This window comes from Rousettus aegyptiacus, unplaced genomic scaffold, assembly GCF_014176215.1.
Source record: "Rousettus aegyptiacus isolate mRouAeg1 unplaced genomic scaffold, mRouAeg1.p scaffold_m13_p_2, whole genome shotgun sequence".
NCBI lineage: Eukaryota > Metazoa > Chordata > Mammalia > Chiroptera > Pteropodidae > Rousettus > Rousettus aegyptiacus.
This window is the reverse complement of record NW_023416295.1, coordinates 124405942-124421034: the sequence shown is the minus strand read 5'-3', so window position 1 is coordinate 124421034 and position 15093 is coordinate 124405942. Positions and strand designations below refer to the sequence as shown.

The 15093-nt window shown below is 32.8% G+C and overlaps 1 long non-coding RNA gene across 3 annotated transcripts in view; it reads right to left on the bottom strand.

Moving 5' to 3' along the window:
- Window positions 1-15093, bottom strand: part of LOC107520993 — an 81317-nt gene that overhangs the window by 31936 nt on the left and 34288 nt on the right. The window lies entirely within an intron of this gene.

The window sequence follows — 15093 nt, the reverse complement described above, 5'->3', positions numbered from 1 at the left end:
TCTTTTCCTTCTTAGATCATTAAAAGACTGATTTTGACAAAACAAACAAATGAAACAAACAAACAAAAAACTGATATATCACCTTTCCTTTGATTTTGTGAGCTATTGCATGTCTCATTCATTCATCATTCATTCATTTCAGATTTAGTTCATTTTGATAGATTGCAACCAAAGAAAGCTAATAGAAACAGAGAATGAACAAGTGAATGAATGAATGATCTACCAAACACCAAAGAAGGACACATCAGGAATAACTAAAGTGTATGTGATATATTACAATGTAACCACAAGAGGCAAGCTAAAAAAAAAAAAAAAAAACATTGAGGAAGCACAAATGAATTTAGAAATAATAACATCTAGCTAATATTTTCCCCAATCTCTTGGCCTGATGAAGCTGCTTTAAAGTCCTTTGGTTTTTTTTTAAGAGTTAGAACGAGATTTTCTGGCAGAAGCTCATTTGCCAATTTAATTAGTAATTGGTGATCCCAAAGGTTAATGTGAATTTGCTATTAATTTTATTTTTAGCTTGATATTATTCTGTAAAGGAAAAAAACCAATGTATATATTCAGATAGCACTCATTTGCTTAGATATTGTAGCTAACTGAAATATTAAGTAGTTATAACATTAAAAAACATAAACTAATATTTGCATTATCATTATTTTATTCTATTCATACTTTATTTCCTCAGAACAAAGTGAAAAAGCGCTCATTTTAAAAGGTATTTTAACCTCCTGTTGTCACTAGATTTCCACAGTATAATTAAAACACACTATTTAGTGTTTAGAGAAAGAATTGCAGATATTAATTCCAATTGAAGTCCACTCTCATCAATGAGACCTTTTTTGCACGATACATGTGGCACTTTTTCCTAATTTTTTTGATGGTATTAGGTAACTTTCACTGAAAGGTTTACTATTATATCTAGATTTACATTAGAGTCATGATTTTAGAGAATGTCAAAGCGAAGAGTTTAGAGATAAAATGTGTAGGCCAAACACATTTGTGGTTAGCAAATTACTAGTTGGATGTGCGGGCAGAATTATGGTATTTAAAATGCAACATATCCTCTAATTATCACACAATTCCTGGTTGAAAGTGTATGGGAAAGTGGATCCAGTTTCAGCTGAAGAATCTTGTCATGAGCTGTAATGAGTAATGGAGAGATCAGCTTGGAGTATTGCCCTTGTGGGCACCTTCTGAGACAAGGATTAGGGAAAATGAATAGCAACTGTCCACCCTGGACCTTGTTCCTGTCTCCTCTTACTGGCACACCAACGGGGGGTGAGGGGGTCTTATTTGCATGGTCATGTTTTTTTCCTCCACTGGTCGCATTTCAACAGGTCCTAGGAAAAAATCTGAGGAGTTCAGTCTCTGACTAGCATTTTGCACTGGGCTTTTGAAAAATCAAAATACATTTAAATGATTATACTTTGCTACTTAAAATATTTCTGTTACCACAGAGCTCAAGATGTTGACCATAAAAGAAGATACATATTTTCTTATGACTTCAAAATGAATACATTTACTTTTCATTCTCAAATCATCATAGGCTACCATATTTACACTATGGGATATGAAGTAGATTTTGAAAAAGGAATTACTCTGTGTGATGTGGAGAAAGGATCTTCTAAGTTCACTTTTAAAAGATGTCTCTCTTGTATTTGACACAAGCAATTCTAGCCCATAATTTAATGCCCATCAGCCATGGTAATTGTCTACCCACTTATCATATTATATGTGTGGGGCATGTGTGCAAAGTCATATGCATAAGAGAGAATCAACAAATTGCCAGACTTTCATTACAAATAGCTTATGGCTAATCATTTTTTCAACTCTTGCTGTGAATATGTTATCTAATTTGATACTTATTTGGCATTTACTTTCATCTTGCCCTCAGACTCGGGACTAGCATATTTGAGACCCTATGTATCTGTTCTATGGTTAGATATTTCCAAGATTCTCTCCAAATATGCAGTCCAAATATAAAATCTTGACTACACTTCACAGTGTGTTTCTTTGAATAACATTAAAAGTTGGAAACAAAAACCATTTAGCTTTGTACCAACCCCTTCAAAATTCACCTGCCCAAGATTTCAAAGTCCTGTCATTTTTTCCTTATTCCAAATATAAAATTATGAGTTCTATAAACTAATGCATTTTTTAAAAATCGAAGACAAAAAAATTAGCAGCCTTTAATACTAACCGAATCTATACATTTTTAAATTGGATTACCCATATTCACCAGTGGATATGCCATCTTTACCTTTACTAAGTATATTCACTATTCATTCTCATCTCATATCATTTATAGGTTCATTCAACAAATATTTGTTGAGTAACTACTATGTTCCTATTAATACAAAGCATTCATCAGTGAAAAATAAACACACAAAAATTACTGCCTTTATGTAGCCTATACATCTCATTTACCACTTAGCTTGAAGATCCTTGGAAAGTAAATTTTAATTGAGATCATTCCTTAAAATGTAGATGGTCTTCAAATAACAAGAAAGTTATAAAGTGTGTTAGAAAAGTTTATCTTTAGGTGATAATCAGAATTAACTGTCCACAAGTGATATTCATATATCGTTTATAAAAATGCACACATTTATAATATAAAAATTCCTAGTACAATATAATCTATTAAAATAGAAAAAATATAAAATTAAACAAGGAGACGTGTTCTAATTTATATGTATACTGGATAAAGGTGTTCACAAAGCAGGTTATAGAAAAAAGGAGGTGAATGGAAATATTTTAAAGATGTGAACAGAACTTGAATGCTTACAAGCATTAGAGACCAAGGAAACCTTTTAAAAATTATTATATCCAAATTCAGTTTAAAATATATGGCTCTCTCTTCTTTGGTACTTAGATTGCTTAAGACATTTTTATCTCACTTCTGAAAAGAGAGGAAGACGAATGAAAGTAGGAAGTTAGAAACAGATAAATAGATAAAATAACAATTGGGAGGGTAGAAAAAGAAAGACATACATAATGATACAGAGGAGGAGCAAAGGAAAAGAGATGATTCATTAAATTATGTTCAATTCCAACCAAAAGTCATCATCATTAGTCAAAAACTTAGGAGTGAGTGACTGCAGTGAGACTAGAACAGCATCTGGATTATAGTGGGTCCTCAATAAATATTTGTTGAATAAAAAAATAGATAATTAAGTAAAATTTTTACTTATTTATTGAATTAATGTTTATTGAACATATATCATGTGCCAAGTAGTTTTCTAGATAAAGTAAATAAAAATTTCTGACCTCATGGGGCTTACATTCTAGTAAAGGGAAGTAGACAATAAAATTTAAAAATTAAGTTAATCATAAAGCATGTTAGATAGCTATAAGTTAAGAGAGTAAAATAAAACAGGCAAAGTATGTGGTAAGCATTTGTAGTTTTAAGTAGGGAGGTTTGTAAGGATTTTAAGAAAGTCAGTATGGCTGAAGATGAGTGAGCAAAACTATCAGGAGATGCTGAAGGAGAAATGGTCAGAGAAGGATCAGATCATGGGGACTTTAAACCATTAAATTGACTCTTGCTTTTTTTACCCAGTGAAAAAGGATACCATAGAAGGGTTTGAGCAGAGACTGATATGATCTCACTGATATTTCATAGGCTTGTTCTGGATGCTGCATTGTGAATAAGTCCAAGGGACTGGAAAAGGCAAGCAGGGAAACCACGGATAAGTAGACTTGTCAGGGTGATAGCAGTGGAGGCAGGAAGAGGTTGTCAGATCCCAAATATATTTTCAAAGAAGAGATGCTAGTATTTGCTGACATACTGGATATGGGATGTGGGAGAAAGAATAACTAGGATTGTGGTCTACAGTGTGTAGTCGTCATTGCCTGAGCAGTTTTGGTGGGCTGGAAATGGGGGATTTTGTTTTGGACATATTAAGTTGAAGATGCCATTAAATATCTAAGTACTGATGTACAGTAAGCAATTGGCTATGTGTGTCTGAGGTCTGGGCTGAAGATGTGGGCCATAAGTGGTATTTGAAGCTAGAGACTAAATGAAATCTTCAAAAACTTGAGTATTGGTAAGAAAGAGGAGATCTAAGGACTATGTCTTGGAACACTCCAACCTCAAGAGAGGTTGAGGAGGTTGAGCAAAGGAGATAGAGAAGAGACAGGCCAGTGAGGTCAATGAAGAATCCAAGACCCGTGGTGCCCTGAAAGACAAGTGAAACAAATGTGTTTTATTCCTGTATTTAAGATTTGTAGAAGTTGTAAACTTGAAGTTTATTTTTTCTTCCAGTGGGTAATTATGAGCAGTTATTTTGGCCAGGCACTGTGCTAGCCATCGTAGATACAGAGATGAATAAGGTTCTATCCCCAATACCCTGTCAATGAGGAAAGATACGAATAAACAGTTATAGCATAATGGAAAAAGTCCTGTGTTAAAAATATGCGCAGACTGCTTTAGGAGGTCAGAGGAGGAGCATCTAAATCACATGGGTGGAACCAAGACCTTGAATCAAGAGACGATTCCGGTTAAATGATGAAATAAGAAAGAGGAATTTGGGATTAGCTTCCTCTCTCTCTTATTTGTTTTTTATGTGAACATCTATTACTTTGCTGGGTTATTTTCTTTTTTAAAAAATTTAGTAGATGATATTTTTCTTCTCTGAATTTTAATGATTCACTTTTACTTTGGTTATATTATTCCTTTCAGACAGTTTACACACTATTCTTAGGATTATTTTATAATTATGATATGTTCTTTATTTTGACCAGTTTTTATACCTGAAAACTATTTTCATGTTCTTATTCTAACTTGCTTTTGTTAAATATTTCTTCCTCAGAAACTCTCTTATAGTCTGGTCTGTAGTTATGGTACAAACGAAAGACAGTTCTAAGTTTAAAACCTTTAGGTAATCCCAAGAAATACGGTGATTTCTATAAATATGTTAAGGGACCAAATTCCAAAAGTTTAAAAACAGAAACAATACCAGTGCAGTGGAGAAAATATCAAATATCATTTTTTTCTTCTCATATTCATTTTCTCAAAATCGACCATAAGCCACTAACCAGCTTTGTAGTTCAGACAAATATATAATCCCTATATTTGGTGAATATATCTCACTCAAGTCTAACGTGCCCTGCGATTTTGTTTCTTGTTTGTTTTTGCTTTTTAAAATATACTTTGCAGAGAAACCTCCTACCAATAGATGGCATTTAGACTCTAGAAAAAATATCAAATACAGATATATTTTGACCCAGGAAATAGTACATGTTGAGTCATTCAATTTCCTCATTTTGACCTAACTTGCAAAGACATTGTCTAATGTGTGGTTAGTGCCATTGCTGTTTTTCATATCAGTCTGGTAAGCATTAACATATCTTGCAACAGATATGAATGATGGGGTAAATATTCTTATATCAGGTCCTTACGCTAACAACTAACTTATTCACAATGTTCTTCCAAACAACTTCATTTTCAATAGTGATATGGAAAAAAATGATCTAACATTTGAAATTAAAAATATGCAAATGAGCTGCTTGAATATAATTTTATGTAAAGCAATTGAGAGTGAAGAGATCTCCTGGTCAGTTATAGAAAAGAATATAACACTCCAAAAAGCCTTAAGTGACTGTATGACCAACTTTGTTTATGTATTGAAATTCTCTCCAGAGATATTTGTGAAGCTGTCTGTGTTCTTTCAAGATTAAAGAAAAATAATGGTATTACAGAGAGCTACAACAATGGTATTTAGAAATGACTGGGATGACTAAAGAAGAAGATAAATGCAGCTGAGAGTGTTGGTTTGTGTGGATATAAATTAGGTTAGTAAATCAAAGCCCTTGCATGCGTATTCATTAAGCAATGCAACCATAACAATGTAATTTTACTCACTATAACATTTTACAGAGACAACAAAATAGTGTTACTTAGCCAATAGACCTGCTGTTTAACAGAAATATTCACTACGTAGAGAAGGCAGTTGATTTATTGTGAAATCATTGAATAAATTAAGGAATAGATTTTTAAATTTCCTCCCATACACCAACATGTTGCTCTGAGTTAATTTACCAATCTCCATGTAAACTGAATGTTTGGAGATGCATTGGGGGCAAAAAGTCACTTCTGGCCTTTGACAGGAGAGATCCCAATTTGTTTTGCATTTCCCAGGGGAAAAACTGGTTATAAGAAGACTTAACTATATTATATTTTTATATTGAATTATTATTGTCAATGAATGTAATATGTTACAGTTTATAGACTGTTATAAAACATTAACAAATGGAGATAAAATTCACTTATACAACAAGGAACCTGAACATGGGTTTAGATCAGTTCATGTCCTCCAAACGTACCTCTTCCATCTACATTGGTTAGGACTCCTTCGGTTGTATTTAAAGAAGGTAACTCTGCCAAATTTAATCCAAAAGAGGAATTGATTAGAAACATGACTCATAGGAACTACTTGTGGTACAAATATAGATATCTTTCTTTTATTTTCCAGTTAAGCTCTCAGGCCACTCTCTATGTACATTAATAGGAAATCTGATATCTCTTTTTGAAGGAGTTCTCTACTTTGTGAATTGAGCTTTCTCCATCCAAAGGGGCCATACCTGTTTCCAAAAGCCAAGCAGAGAAAGAGTTGGGGAGTCTGGTCCATTTTATATCACCTTCCCCAGGGTCACAACTGAAAAGTGACAGCTTGGGTCAGTTGTCCACCTGACAGGCAAAGCAACTTTGTCTGCTGCACCACTATTGGTGATCCTGTTCTTTCTGCATGCAACATGCCACCAAACTTGGGGTCTTCAAGTAAGAATATTGTTTTAAAATTATGCCTGTATGCTCAGCCATTGCTCCCAGGCAAAGTCATAAGCTAGAAGGTATAGTTCTAGGGGAACATCCAGCTTCACAGCATGCTGCTCCTGAATGTTATTCTTTATAAACTCAAGGTGTTGGTACCGTTACCTGAGCAGTAGGACAGACCCTTCCTTTCTTCTTGGTGACTTCTATTTGGGGGTCTTTGAGACCTCTCCTTCCAGTGAATCTCATGTGGGACCATCACAATCCTTCAGAGAGGCTCTGGTTATATTAAATTTCAAAATGGAAGGAACTGCAATCTCAAGGTCTTTCTTCCATGGAGCACCTTTCATTCTCAGTCTGTTTCTAGCGGGGGCTCAGCTTTGCATAGTAAAGGATAACATCTAGGAGGGGCAGCCTCAATTGGAACACAGGATGTTTTATCTCTTTCCTCAGGGCCTTAGGTGTCTTTTAGTTTCATAATTAAGAGACAGCACTCAAGTGTTTTGGAAAAAGTGAGAAAAAAAATCTGCTACCAAGTGACTTTCTATGTCTACATAGATGACATAGATGACAGCTTTTCTTATTTAAAAACAAACAGGTTTGTAGGTATGCGAGTGTGTATTTCTGTCCAGGTACCTCCCTACCAATGGATAGAGGGTTGATTTATGGGATCCAGAGTCAAAGATACAGCCAGGCCTCTAACCAGGCACTTGAATGACATCAAAATTCTCTTTGTATTTTTCCCTACCTTCTCTGAAGACCAGGTTTTTCTGTTCATTCTGTGAGGCATGGTTACTGGCATCTATTTCTGCCTACCTACCCCCCAAAAATGAATTCCATCTGGGACCTAGTCCTGCATTTCTAAGTAATGAACTATGAATAGTCCCATTTAGGTGAGTTGCCCATCTGAGTTTCAATCTTTATGGTCAAAGGGGCAAGGACACATAGAATTTAATGGTTGCCAGTCATTTACAACTTTTAATTAAGGAATAGATCCAATACCTAGGGCTGTCATGTTTAACCATTAAGATTGTGCACTGTATAATAGCATCACATCAGAACATTATACATATCACAAATATCTTTTTTTATTGTAATAATGTCAATATTTTTATTGTAAATGTTGACTTCAAAGATGGACTATTTCCATATTTATCGACAATTTTCCATATTGACAACTTTCTGTTGGTGGTAGAGTCTTGTTCTATAAAAATGAATATATTATGACATGTTATGAAAAATGGGAATAAAGTGCATTATTCTAAGTCATAGTATATATTATATACACATAATGTTATGCCACATTAACTTATAAAGGAAAAACAAGTTTGATAGTCAAAAGATCTTGTTGATCTAACCATGTCTAAAATATGCTTCAAAGCTAAATAAGATGCTATTTTTATAGTGATATATTTAGTGATCAGCAACTATCTAATTTAAAAATTCTTTATTAATATTAGTACATGGTTAAATTTGACATTCTATATTTTAATTCATTTCATTTGCCACTTATTCACTGTACTAGAATATTATTGAGCTCTTGATTTAAGTATTAAGTTCTTGATACAAGTATTTTTATCATGATATGAAGCACTATGCAATAAGCAATATCCATGTGCTGTCAATAACCTCTAAGGTATTTCACACATATAAATTAGAGATTATCACATAATGAACTGAAAAATAAATATTGGTTATTTGTTGTTATAAAAAAATCACCAGGACAAAAATTAACTCCTAAAAATTTAGCAACTTATTACATAAATATATTTGAAATTGTTTTAAATGAAAAAAATGCAAAAATGTTATTAGATGTTTTAAAGATTTTTTTAATGATGTCCATCAAAAACCAGAAAGTTATTATAAAAGAAAACAAAACTATTATAATTGCTGGATGAAATTTTGGAGAAAGTAGAGGGAAAGATAGAAAAAAACGAAAAGAACTTCAGAAGTGCCTAATGTGAGCAGAATGTGGCCTCAGTTAGGGTACAGATAAAGAATGAGTAAATTTACTATATGTCTCCATAAAAGCTATTACTATAGAATTTCAAGAAAAAACATGAAGAGAAATCACAGAGAGCATATTACACCAAGCATACTGTCTACTGATCCAGGCACATAGGCTGAAAAAGTAATTAATTTTCGTTTTGCAAAAGATAGTACTACTGTGACATTTTAAAAATTTATTCTGAAAACAAATTCTTTAAAATAGTGAAAACCATTGCATTCTGTTTAGTTTATTATTTCTGATGATTATGTAATTTTTTAAAAAATATTTTAAACTCTTTTAGGATAGAAAACTCAACTGAAGATTGAGAATGATTTTACAGTTATTGGCTGTACTCAGCATTTTTGTAAACATGAACAAGGTTAGTCATTAAAAGTAGTGTTTTTAAGTTGAATTTAGTTTTATGGATGTAATTATCAATGATATAAAAAGACATTATATACTAATGATACAAATATCGATGTGCCTTTTTGAACTCATAAAACATAAATTAGTTTTTGGCAAAGGTAATGCCTATTATCCAGAAAATCATCCAAGAAACTTTGTGCACAATAATGGTTTTATTTAACAGAAACAAAAGCCAAATTTGAAAGCATTATGGCAAAACTTCAATGCAGAATACAAGCATTGACAATAAATAATATTGAACATTACGTACAGGATGAAATATAAAACCAGATTCTGGAGAAGAGTCTTATATAGTAAACAAACAAACAAACAAATTTAATAGACTTGGTAAAAAAGAATAAATCTAAGCCAAAACAATTTTAGAAGCATGGGATTCTAAAGTCTTAATTTGAAAACATGGAAAGCTTAATGATTTGCTACAAAAGATCCTTGAAAAAAATTTTAAGGCACTCTAAATTTCTTATTTTATAATAAAGTAGGAAGCAAAAAGCTCTAAGTGATAGTAAATATCACTTAGGTTTTTAAAAAATCTTTTTTAACATTATCCAAGGACTATATAATTACTACTTTTTAGCTTCAATGAAATATTAAAATGTTTTGAAAACACATTTACAAATGCAAATTTGAAACCATTGCAGAATCCACAATGAGAACTTCAAGTCATTTCCACTAGGCCATTAAAAATTAAATGCAGTGTGTGCTCTCATAGAAAACCGTTGGTGATGTTAATAAAGACGTAAATTACCAAACACAAGCCAAAAGTATTTCAAAACTATTATTTTTCTATATTTATTTTCAAAGTAGTAATTTGGCTCAATGTTTTAAGTAAAATGATGCATAGAACAAAATTTGGTATACATGATGTCCTTGAAAGCATCAAAGTGATTCAGAATTAAAAATATATATATATATATGTGATAGTATTCACAAAATCTGTATCGCTGATGCCAAATTGTATCTTTACATTGATGCTACTTTCTCCAACATAGAAAATACTAGAAAAAAAGGAAAATGTATTTGATCTCAAACCCTGTTATCAGTTCACAATTAAAATTAAATTTCAAAATCAAATTCTTTTAATTTTGTATATAACTATAATTTTGAAAAAATGGATTTATGATCATAAAATTCATGGTCTTTTTAATATTCTTATCACATTATTTTGAAAAATTATGATGAAACTAATAAAAAAAATAATGACTGAGAGTAAGTGCTCTGTTGCAGTTTCTACCTGATAGGACAGTGAAAATTTGATCAAACGCAAAGAATTTAGGTCTGTAGGAAGAAGTCTTTGGATTAACTGTTAAAGAATAACTGAGCAGTTAGTTTAAAACATTAGGATTTTATTCATATAGAAGAAAACACAAAAACTAGTATAGAACTCATAAGTGCAAAAGCCACAAAGTGTCACTAGGAAAAAAGATTGGGTATTTTAAATGAAACCTTGCATGTTAGTTCAGAATTGCTTGTTTGTTATAAAGCCTTTTGTTGGCGGATTGTTGAACCTCAAATCCCTTTGTATATTTTTTAAAGAACAATGCACAAGAAAGACTGTTAAATCTAGTAACCACTTCTGTATAGAAATAACGTAAGTGAGCACTGAAGCAGTCATCGAGTCTTGCTTCCTATGACAGTAATTCTTTTATAATAAATTATAAAATATCTTATAACTCTGAGTTCTTAATTACCATGATTAAATTTTTAATTGTCTATAATTTTATGTTTACTACTTTGACTTGTATGATCTACAAAGTCATTTTATATTTGTTTAACTTGCTATTATAGATATATTAAAAAATACTAACTTTAAAAATTCTTACTTTTCAAATTCACATTTAAAGCATTATTTTGGCTGTCAGTGGTCCTGCTGATTGATATAGCATCTATAAAAAATAGACTTTAGGAAGTTTTCAAAAACTTTAATGGAAACAATCTAAGTGCTTATCAATAAATGAATATGTAAAGAAGATGTGGTATATATACACAACTGAAGACTGTTTAGCCATATAATATAATAAATAAATTTAATTTTGCCATTTGCTATAACATAGATGGAACTTACGGACATTATGTTAAGTGAAATAACTCAGACAAAGACAAATACTGTGTGGTCTCACTTATATAGGGTATTTAAGAAACAAAGCAAAACAAACAAACGAACGAATAAAAAACAAAACAAACTTATAAGTACAGAGAACACATTGGTGGTTGACAGAAGGAAAGGGGGTTGGATATGGATGAAATGAGTAAAGGGAGTCAGAAGGTATAAACTTCCAGTTATAAAATACATAAGTTCTGAAAATGTACAGTATGCTGACTCTAGTTAATCATACTGTATGACATCTTTGAAAGTTACTAAGAGAGTAAATCTTAAAGATCCTCATTATAAAAAATATTTTTTAACTATGTATGGTGACAAATAGTAACGACTTATTGTGATGCTCATTTCTCAGTACATGCTAATATGAAATCACTCTGTTGTACCTTTAAAACTAATGTTTTATGTTAAATATACATCAATAAAAATAAAAGAGAATGTCTGTATAACTATATATATGTATATACATTTATTATATAAATAAAACTGAAGTGAAAATAAAGGAATTTTCAATGTCTATCTAAAACTGCTTCAACATGTCACTCATCTTAGTCTCCAAGATCATGTACAATATTTCAAATTACTTTCTGAAATAATAAACTTTCACTTCACTGCCATAAATATACCTTGAATTACTTGGCATTTATATACTGAGTGTTTTGTCCAACATCTAGAACACATTTGTCACCTGTTTCCTGCCCAAATTCTATAGTTCTTTGGGACTAGATTCAAATCCCACGTTGTCCACGAAGCTTCCTCTGACCACTTCACTCACAGTGAGCTCTCACTCTTTTGATTCCTGAAGTACTAATTGCTATCGTAACTGTGCCCCTACAAGTCTAACCTTCTTGGACTAGTTGAACTTTAGCTTCTTTAATCTGTTTCTTTTGTTGTAACCACAAATTGCTTGAGATCCTAACCATAAGACTCAATAAGTTTACAACATGATCTTGAATCATTAACGTATGACCTGTCGCTCAACAAACTTAGGGAAAGTATAGATTACATCTTAACGTAATAGCTTTGTTCTTCCTCATAGAAAAAATTAAAAAGAAAAAGATCATGAGACAATGATTTACAGGTTTGCTTTGTAGAAAAGAGTGAGAACCAAGACCAATCCACGGAAGTATGTGATCATCCAATGGCATCTCCAAATCTGCGTGTGTTTAAAAGTCCTTTAACTCAGAACAACTGGCAAGATGGATTTGGAGCATTAATAAGAATTCCATCTTCTTGATTGGTCCTTTCTACATCAATAAATCTTTCATAGCTCCATACTATGACAACTCAAATTTGTGAAGCATAGGGCACATGAACTGGAGTGCAGTAATACTTGTATTGTTGTACGATACACTAAAACTTGTATTGTTGGCTCTTAATTTACATCGTTAAGCTATGCTGAGTAACTTGGTACAAGGTCTTGAAGGTAATTTCGACAGCTGAATTGTCCAAGAAAATTTTCTTAGATGATGGAAATATTCCATACCTATTATGTCCCATGTGGTAACTGCTGGGCATTTTTGTAATTTATTTAATTTTAATCAGTTTAAATTTAAATAGCCACATGTGGTTAGTGTTTTTCATAATGAATGGTGTAGCTTTAAGGTCTATTATAGAAATCATACTTGATGATGAGGGGAAAGGATCCTCAAGCCTTTGGAGAAATTTAGACTTTATAGAGTAAGTTTAGAGGAAAACATTTTAACTTTGTTAAAATTTCTTTTGTTTCACTTAAAGGCAGTACATTAAACAATTAGTAGTAATGGCATTTTAATCATTTTAAATGAGCAATGATGGATACTATGAAATTAATTTTCAATTGCCTTTGACCTGGAGATGCTATTGCTGTCTTGATTACCATAAAGATAAAGAGAAGAGAAAGAAAAGAGGTCTGTGGGTAGTCACAGAGAGGAGCAGTCAGGGTCTTTCATGTGTGTGCTCTATTAGGCTAATTTCCTAGCCAGTCCATTTATATGGTTCTATACATTTCCAGTTTCTTAAAATTATTTTCTTTACTCTTTGGTTAAAGAAAAACAAAACAAATAAAATGTAAATGATCTTTGTCAAAGCCTCACTGTACATCTTTCTAAGATTGTAAGGAGTCATCAAGAAACTAATAGCTGTGTCCCTGGCACATGGGAGGTACTCTAAATATTTGTTGCATACATTCAAGATTAAATTTAACCCATGAAGAGAGATCAGTTTCAACTGTGATATCCTTAGATTTTGAAGTTTAGAAGAAAAGCATTCTTGCTTTGAGAATCAGCTTTGTTTCAAGTTTGCAAACATATTGATACTTTTCAGCATTGTTGGCAAGTGAAATCGACTCTTGGAGATTGACCTGCCTCTCTTCCAAGAGATAAAACCTAGTTTTTGAGAATGTCAGTTACTTAGTGCCATTGACTCCTTTGACCATTTTGTAAAGTTGTTAAAAATTTTGACATCTATCAGAATAAAACCTGAAAAATCAGTTATGATCTCACTGCTTTTCCATAAGGAACATCAAGAGTGAGTTATTTCATTTCCATTATTGACTTACTGTTATAATGCAAGAAATTGTACAGCTATTACATGCTTCCTTTGATGAAGATGGAGATTACATTTGCAGCAAGTTCAGTAGCTCTTGAATGCTGGAATTCATTCTGGGGAACAGGTGTGTTAAGCATAGGGTTGTGGGAACAGTTCTGCTTTTTGTTCCCTTGCAGGACTGCGTCACCAATGATGAGCCCTCCTACGAGCAAGTCTCCTCTGCTACTTGTCCCTGCAACTGTCTGAGCCCAGAGTCTGCTCTCCACCTCCCATCCCTGCTCTGCCAGGTGTGACTGCTACAGCCTTTTGCTGACCCCAGGTTTTTTTTAGGCCTCATCTTTCAGAATACAGGGAGCCAACAGCCTCCCATAAGGGAGTTCTCATGAGACACAAATCTTTACTGAAACTTCTATGTCTGTTTCCCAGAACTTTCTCAAAAACAAAATGAGAGAGAACAGAGAGGAAAAAAGGAAATGAAGAGAAAAGAGGGAGGGTGAGAGGGAGGGAGAGAGGGAGATATCCTTTCCATTTCCCAGCCAACGAGGGCAACATCCTAAGCTCCCGGCAGGCCCAGTGGAAAACAACAGGGGTCATTCATTAAATCTCAGTATGCTTAAATTCTGCATAAGAGAAATTCACCACAGGCAAGGGATTATTGTAGATGTTCATAATTGCTACAGATCTAACACAATGATTCCCACACAGCAATTGTCAAATACTTGCGGATTAACCAGGAGGCAGGTATAGCATCTCTCCTAGAAACCAACATTCATAGGAACTCATAGTTCGATTATCTCTCCAACTGACTAGACATTTCAATAGAGTATTGTCCTAATAACTGATTTTCTAAAATGGTTTAGAAATCATTTTAATCTTTCTGACTCAGTGAACTAAAAGGCATATCCAGGTAGCAGTGCCGCTAACTGTGGGAGATACAACAGAATGGAGCGAGAGAAGGGAAGGTGGGTACACCTGGAAAATAACATTGAATCTTATTGAAGATGCCTATTCTAAAAGCAGGGAAATTAAGGCTCTCTAAATAAGTGATTTGAAGAGAGCACTCAGAAAGGAGGCTGCAAAATTTTTGATAAACATTTTTTATTGAACAAAAGTTTATGTTTCCTGTGTAAAGGCTCAAAGGCATCTGGTGGTTTATCAAAATTCCTAGAATCAGTTTGTACTCTCAAGTGTTCTGCTTTACACCATTTTTTTTTTTTAAATCTAAGATCCTGTAAAGAAATGGGCAGTGATTTAATTTGTGCTAATTACTCATCA